Source organism: Sturnira hondurensis, unplaced genomic scaffold (genome assembly GCF_014824575.4).
Source record: "Sturnira hondurensis isolate 20B ecotype Veracruz unplaced genomic scaffold, ASM1482457v3 Scaffold0009719, whole genome shotgun sequence".
NCBI classification, from domain to species: Eukaryota; Metazoa; Chordata; class Mammalia; order Chiroptera; family Phyllostomidae; genus Sturnira; species Sturnira hondurensis.
The window spans coordinates 2,990,218-2,996,884 of record NW_028082350.1 but is presented as its reverse complement, the minus strand read 5'-3'; positions in this window follow the sequence as shown (position 1 = coordinate 2,996,884).

Here is a 6,667-nt window from a genome sequence, read left to right as displayed (position 1 = left end):
TACAGGAACAAGTATAAAGGACACATGGATAAAAGCTAAGAGGAATGCAAATGGGAGGGAGGTGGGGAGGGATGGGGGGTGGGCTGGGATGGGAGTAAAAGACAGAAAACTGTACTTGAACAACAGTTAAAATAAAATAAAAAGAAGATTGGGGGCAAGGAACTATGGAATAGAAGCATGTATATGGACCTGTGGGAATTATTATAAAGTGTGAAGATCTTTGTGTCACATGTTAACACCCACCAGAGAACATCCATCATGGAAGAGGAACTACAACACAAAATAGAAGAAAATGACTTGGCCAGCTAATGTCAATTAGGCTCTGTCCTCAGTCATCCCAATACGAAGACAGTGGGGTTGTGAATGTAGTAGCTATGGTGGCATTAGTGAGTACAACAGTATGGACTCCTACTTACCAAGGATGATCTAACTACTGCTGCTGCTAAAACAGAGTCCCTGCTAACCATTCGATTTAGGATCCAATTTTCTCCCTGGAGAAAACCAACCAGCCACTTCTTGGCAAGTTGATTAAATTGGAACCCTTCCAAAACAAACTTGGAAAGGGCTTGATTCATTTAATAGAAATTGGTACATATTTTGGATACAGATTTGATTTCCTTGCCTGCCATGTCTTAGTTAGCCCTACTGCTTAAGAGTTCGAATATTGTCTGATCCATCAGCATTGGATCAACAGACCAACGGACCCACTTTATAACAAAAGTGTATGTAGGCATATAATCAGGGGATCCACTGGTCCTATCATATATTACCCCATCCTGAAACTGCCCCCTGATAAGTCAATGTAAGAGCCGGCCTTTTGAAGATGCAGCTAAGTATCAGCTTAGAGATGACACCCTGCAGGCTGGGGCACTATCCTTCAGAATGTGGCATACATCTTAAATTAATGACTGTAATATGGTACTGTGTCCCCAAGAGGTAGAATACATGCATCCAGGAACTAAGAATTGGAAGTAAAAATATCCATGCTTACCATTACTCCCAGTGAACCATTTAGGAAATTTGTGCTTTCTGTCCCATTGACTCTACCTAGACTTTGAGTTTCTAGAGGCCATGGCTTCCAGGGGTAAAAATGCTTCCACCACTGTATACAGCAAGAGTCCTATTAAACTAAGCTACACCTGCTGCATACTGCTGCCAACAGACCAGTAGACAAAAATTCACTCTCCCAACAGAGTCAATCTCTCCTTATTATCAGAAGGAGATAGGGCTTCAGGAAGAAGGGAGAATACATTAGAACTCAAGAGTTTACAGACTGAAAAGACCATGCCAACCAGGGGCTCAGTCTTCTCAAGCTATGTATTCCCCTATGTCAATGGAAGTGCTAGCAGAGGCTGAAAGCAATCCAGAATAGATAACAAAGGAAGGTGATGACTATTAGATGGCACCAGAACAGCTGCCATAATCTGTCACACTAACCTTCTTCAGGAAAAGAGATCAACCAGAGTCCAAAAGGGGCTATTTAAGGATGGGATGAAATTATTATACAGCAAGTAGATCTAAGCAGTGCAAGGGATGAACCGTGTGTGCTGTGTGGGGCCACTCAAGTTGCCCGCCCTTTTTTAAAAAAACTTTATTTATTTTAAAGAGGGAAAGGGAGGGAAAAAGAGAGGGAGAAACATCAGTGTGTGGTTGCCTCTCATGCGTCCCTTACTGGGGACCTGGCTCGCAACCCACGTGTGTGCCCTAGTCTGGGAATCCAACCAGTGACCCTTTGATTTTCAGGCCAGTACTCAATCCACTGAGTCACACAGGCCAGGGCCATGGTCACTGTTTGAGGACGGTTCACTCACTCAGCTGATGGGATTGTCCCCAGAGGATCACAGCTGAGCCCTCTCACAGGAATTGACCTCAGCCTGAGAACTCTTCAAGGGGTTGGCTGAGGTCTCTCTTGCTACCTTATTGTAGTTCACTTTCTCTTTCTGCCCAGTTCTGCTTTCTTTTCTTCCAGGTGCAGTTCCTACACTCCCTCAGTAAGCCACCCGCACACAAATCTCAAACCTAGAAAACCTGAATGATAAAGAATGCATATTTAGAGATAAGAAAGTAACCAGAAAAACAAACAGTTTACAAAGTTAAAAGTGATTTTCTTTAGGGAGAGGAATAGGGCTGAGGTGAGGTTGTGCAGGAGATTGTTGTTCCCTACCCTTCTGTGTTCTTTGTTGTTTTTAATATATTCATGTATATTACTTCCATAATTGTTTTCATTTGAAATTTTAGAGAATTTGATACTATTACTTCCCTATTTTGAACTCTTCAATTGCTTCCCCTCTGCCTTTGGATTAATCCTTAATTAAGAATCTCTTGAAAATGGTGGCAGAGTAGGATGGAGTGACTGCAGTTCTCCTACACTTGGGGGAAAATCCTGGCAGATTTACAGAAGAACAGCATAATCAATTCCCCAACCAACAATTCCCCAGCATTTATGAAAATAAGAGACCAGAGATAGTGACGAACCAGACCGCTGGAGGTCGTTGGGGTCTCAGGGACGCGAGTAAGGACGGAGGCGGCCAGACCGGCGGCAGCCATTAGCCGGCGCGTAAAGACCTCGGAGCCGCGGCTGCCGCAGCGGTTGGAGCCCAGAGGCTTCCTTCCGTCTGTGCCCAGCGACAAGGGCGTCTGCCACGGAGAACTCATCGGGAGCCCGGCAACCCTGAGAAAAGTCAAGGGCAGCGGCAGCGGTGGCGGCGGCGGCAGGACGGCAGCCATTGGCCGGCGCATAAAGACCTTGGAGCCTTGGCTGCCTCAGCGGTCGGGGCCCAGAGGCTTCCCCCTGCGCCCAGCGACAGGGGCGTCTGACACAGAGGACTCATCGGGACCCCAGCACCTGTGAGTAAAGACAAAAGCGGCAGCGGCAGGGCCGGCTGCCCTCGGGAGCCAGGCACCCCAGAGTAAAGTCAAAAGCAGCAGCGGCGGGACCAGCAGCCATTGGCCGGCGCGTAAAGACCTCGGAGCTGCTGCTGCCGCAGCTTCCAGGGCCCAGAGGCTTCTGTCTACGGCCAGCGTCGGGGCGTCTGCCACAGAGGACTCAGCGGGAGCCCAGCAACTGTGAGTAAAGACAAAAGCGGCAGTGGCAGGACCGGCTGCCCTGGGCCAGCCCAAAACGCCTCAGAGCCGCTGCTGCCGCTGTGTTAGGGGTGTAGAGGCTTCCGTCTGTGGCCAGTGCCACGGAGGACTCATAGGGAGCCCAGCACCCAGTGGAGGATTGGGCCGGCTGCGGGGTCCCTGGAAGAGCTGGCTCCCTCCCTCACCATCTAGGAGGGGCTGGGTGGCAGAGACCTGTCTGCCTAGGTGTGCAGGGAGGGTGGCAAGGACAGGGGGCCGTGTTCAGTTGCGATCTCTGTGGTCGCCAGCCCACCAGCCTGCCAGCCCAGGAAATTTGAGAGGAGCATTGTCCTAACCAGTCAGGTTGGGGATTGGGCTGGGCTGAGAGGCACGCTTTCTGGAGAAGTTTTTACTGGAAAGTGGACTGAGGTGTTCTGTGAAGGCAGCTTGACTTGCTTCTCACCCAGCCACAGGACAGTACCAGATCCCGTGGGACCAAGGCAGCCTGTCAGGTGGGCGGGCGCCTGCACCCCAGTCTGGTAGCCTGGCTGGTGGGCGGGTGTGCGCCTGGGCCTACAACCCAGTCCACAGAGGGGTCCCACCGAAACCAGAAAAACCGGATTGGACAGTTTGAAACCAACAAGGAAGGAGTTTTTGTTGTTGGGTTTTTTTTGTTTTTTTGTTTTTGTTTTTTACTTTTATTTTTAAACTTTTTTCAGTAATCGTATATATTTTTTAATTTTATTGTTGCTGTATCTTTCAGTACTCTGTTCCTCTCCTTTCTTTTTTCCTGTTTTAGTCCCTCTTCATTTCACCCCAAACTTATTGCTTTTTCCTCACTTCTCTTGCCCTTTTTTTGTGTGTTTGTTTGTTTGTTTGTTGCTTTCTATAGCACTGTAAATACTTCACAACACATCTCTCCAGTCTTAGCCCACTTTACAGGTTCCTGAATTCTATTACTGTAGTGATTAACTCTACTTGCTCACACGCTACGTCTATTTACTATTCTTTACTCTCACCTTACCTCAAAATCTGACCACCCGCAACCTCACTGCTTTCTAGATACAACTCACAAGCCTTCCCTCCCCAACAAGAGGCTTATCTTTGGTCTATCCTTTCCTAGAGGTGGCAAATTGGGTTGAAGATTACAGTTAACACTATATAGAGCCTAAAGATCTTCTATCTCTTCTCTGCCAGCTGTGACTGTAAATATCATAAAGTACTCTCCTGCTGTCATAAACCATTTTGCCTCCCCCTCCAGCTGATCACACACACACAAAGAAAGGAGTAGGTGGAAGCAGAGAACATCAAGATACCTGCAGGAGACTGTACCACTGAATTTCACAGGAATTCTACCACAGAAGTTCACACCATAAACCTAGGGAGTCAGAACAGATCAATTTAAGAAGCTGAAGCTAACAAGAAGAGTCTCATAAGCAATGGGAAGACAAAGAAACAATGCCCAAATGAAAGAAAAGGTGGAAGTCTCAGAAATAATGTTAGATGAAAGAGAGGCAAGTCAGCTATCAGATATTGAATTCAAAGCACTAGTTATCAGGAAATTCAAAGAGCTCACAATGAGCTACCAGAAACTAGAGGGGAGCTACCATGAGCTCTCCGCAAACTATATCAACATGAAAAAGGAAATAGAAACTATCACCAAAGGACAAGAGGAAATGAAGAATACAATTTCGGAACTGAAGAACACAGTAGAAGGAATGAAAAGCAGGATCGATGAGGCAGAAGATCGGATCAGTGAGTTGGAGGACACAGTAGAAAGAATCTCCCAGAAAGAGCAAGAAAGGGAAAAGAGGCTCAAAAAGAATGAAGATGGACTAAGAGAAATGCAAGATAATATGAAACGTAATAATATCCGAATAATAGGAATACCAGAAGGAGAAGAAGAAGAACAAGGGATAGAAAACCTATTTGAAAGAGTAATGATGGAAAATTTTCCTAATTTGATGAGAGAAAAAGTTACACGAATCCAGGAATCACAGAGAGTCCCATTCAAGAGGAACCCAAAGAGGCCCACTTCAAGACACATCATCATTAAAATGGCAAAATTTCAAGACAAAGAGAGAATCCTAAAGGCAGCAAGGGAGAAAAAGGAAGTAACATACAAGGGAGCCCCAATAAGGTTAGCTACTGACTTCTCAATGGAAACACTCCAAGCAAGAAGAGAATGGCAAGAAATATTTCAAGTAATGAGAACCAGAGGCCTACAACCAAGGCTACTTTACCCAGCAAGGCTCTCAATCAAGATAGAAGGCCAAATAAAGAGCTTCCAAGACAAAAGAAGTCTAAAAGAATATGCCTCCACCAAACCAGCTCTACAAGAAATACTAAAAGGGCTGCTTTAAGGAAAGGAAGGAAAAGAGAGAGACAGAGAGGAACTGTGGTACAAAAATGGCAATGAATAAGTCCCTATCAATAATAACCTTGAATGTAAATGGATTAAATGCTCCAATCAAAAGACATAGAATAGCTGAATGGATAAGAAAGCATGACCCACACATATGCTGCCTACAGGAGACCCACCTCAGGACAAAAGACCATCACAGACTAAAAGTGAAAGGCTGGAAACAAATTTTCCAAGCAAATGGACAAGAAAAAAAAGCCGGGGTAGCAATTCTAATATCAGACAAAATAGACTTCAAAAAAAGGGCCATAAAGAGAGACCCAGAAGGTCACTTCATATTGCTCAAGGGAAGAATCCAGCACGAAGACATTAACATCATAAATATATATGCACCCAACATAGGAGCACCCAAATATATAAGAAAAATCCTAGAAGACTTCAAGAAAGATATTGACAGCAACACAATTATAGTAGGGGATTTTAACACCCCACTGTCAAAAATGGACAGATCTTCCAAACAAAATATCAACAAAGATATAGCAGCATTAAATGAAACTCTAGAAGAAATGGACTTGACTGATATATATAGAGCGCTTCATCCCAAAGAAGCTAAATACACATTCTTTTCAAATGCACATGGAACATTTTCAAAGATAGACCACATGATAGGACACAAAATGAGCCTCAACAAATTCAAGAAAATTGAAATCATACCAAGCATTTTCTCTGACCACAAGGGACTGAAATTAGAAACCAACCCCAAAGGAAAAAACCCAAAACACCCAAAATCATGGAGACTGAATGGTATGCTATTAAACAACGAATGGGTCAAGATTGAAATTAGGGAAGAAATCAAAAAGTTTCTGGAAACAAATGAAAATGAACTCACAACAACCCAAAACTTATGGGACACGGCCAAGGCAGTCCTGAGAGGGAAGTTCATAGCAATACAGGCTTACCTAAAGAAAATAGAAACATTTCAAACAAACAACCTAACCCGACGCCTGCAAGAACTCGAAGAACAACAACAAAGACAGCCCAGAGCAAGTACAAGGAAGGAAATAACCAAGATCAGAGCAGAATTAAATGACATAGAGACCAAAAGCACAATTATAAGGATCAATGAATCCAAGAGTTGGTTTTTTGAAAAGATAAACAAAATAGACAAGCCTTTAAGTAGGCTCATTAAGAAAAGAAGAGAGAGGACACAAATAAACACAATCAGAAATGAAAGAGGAGAGA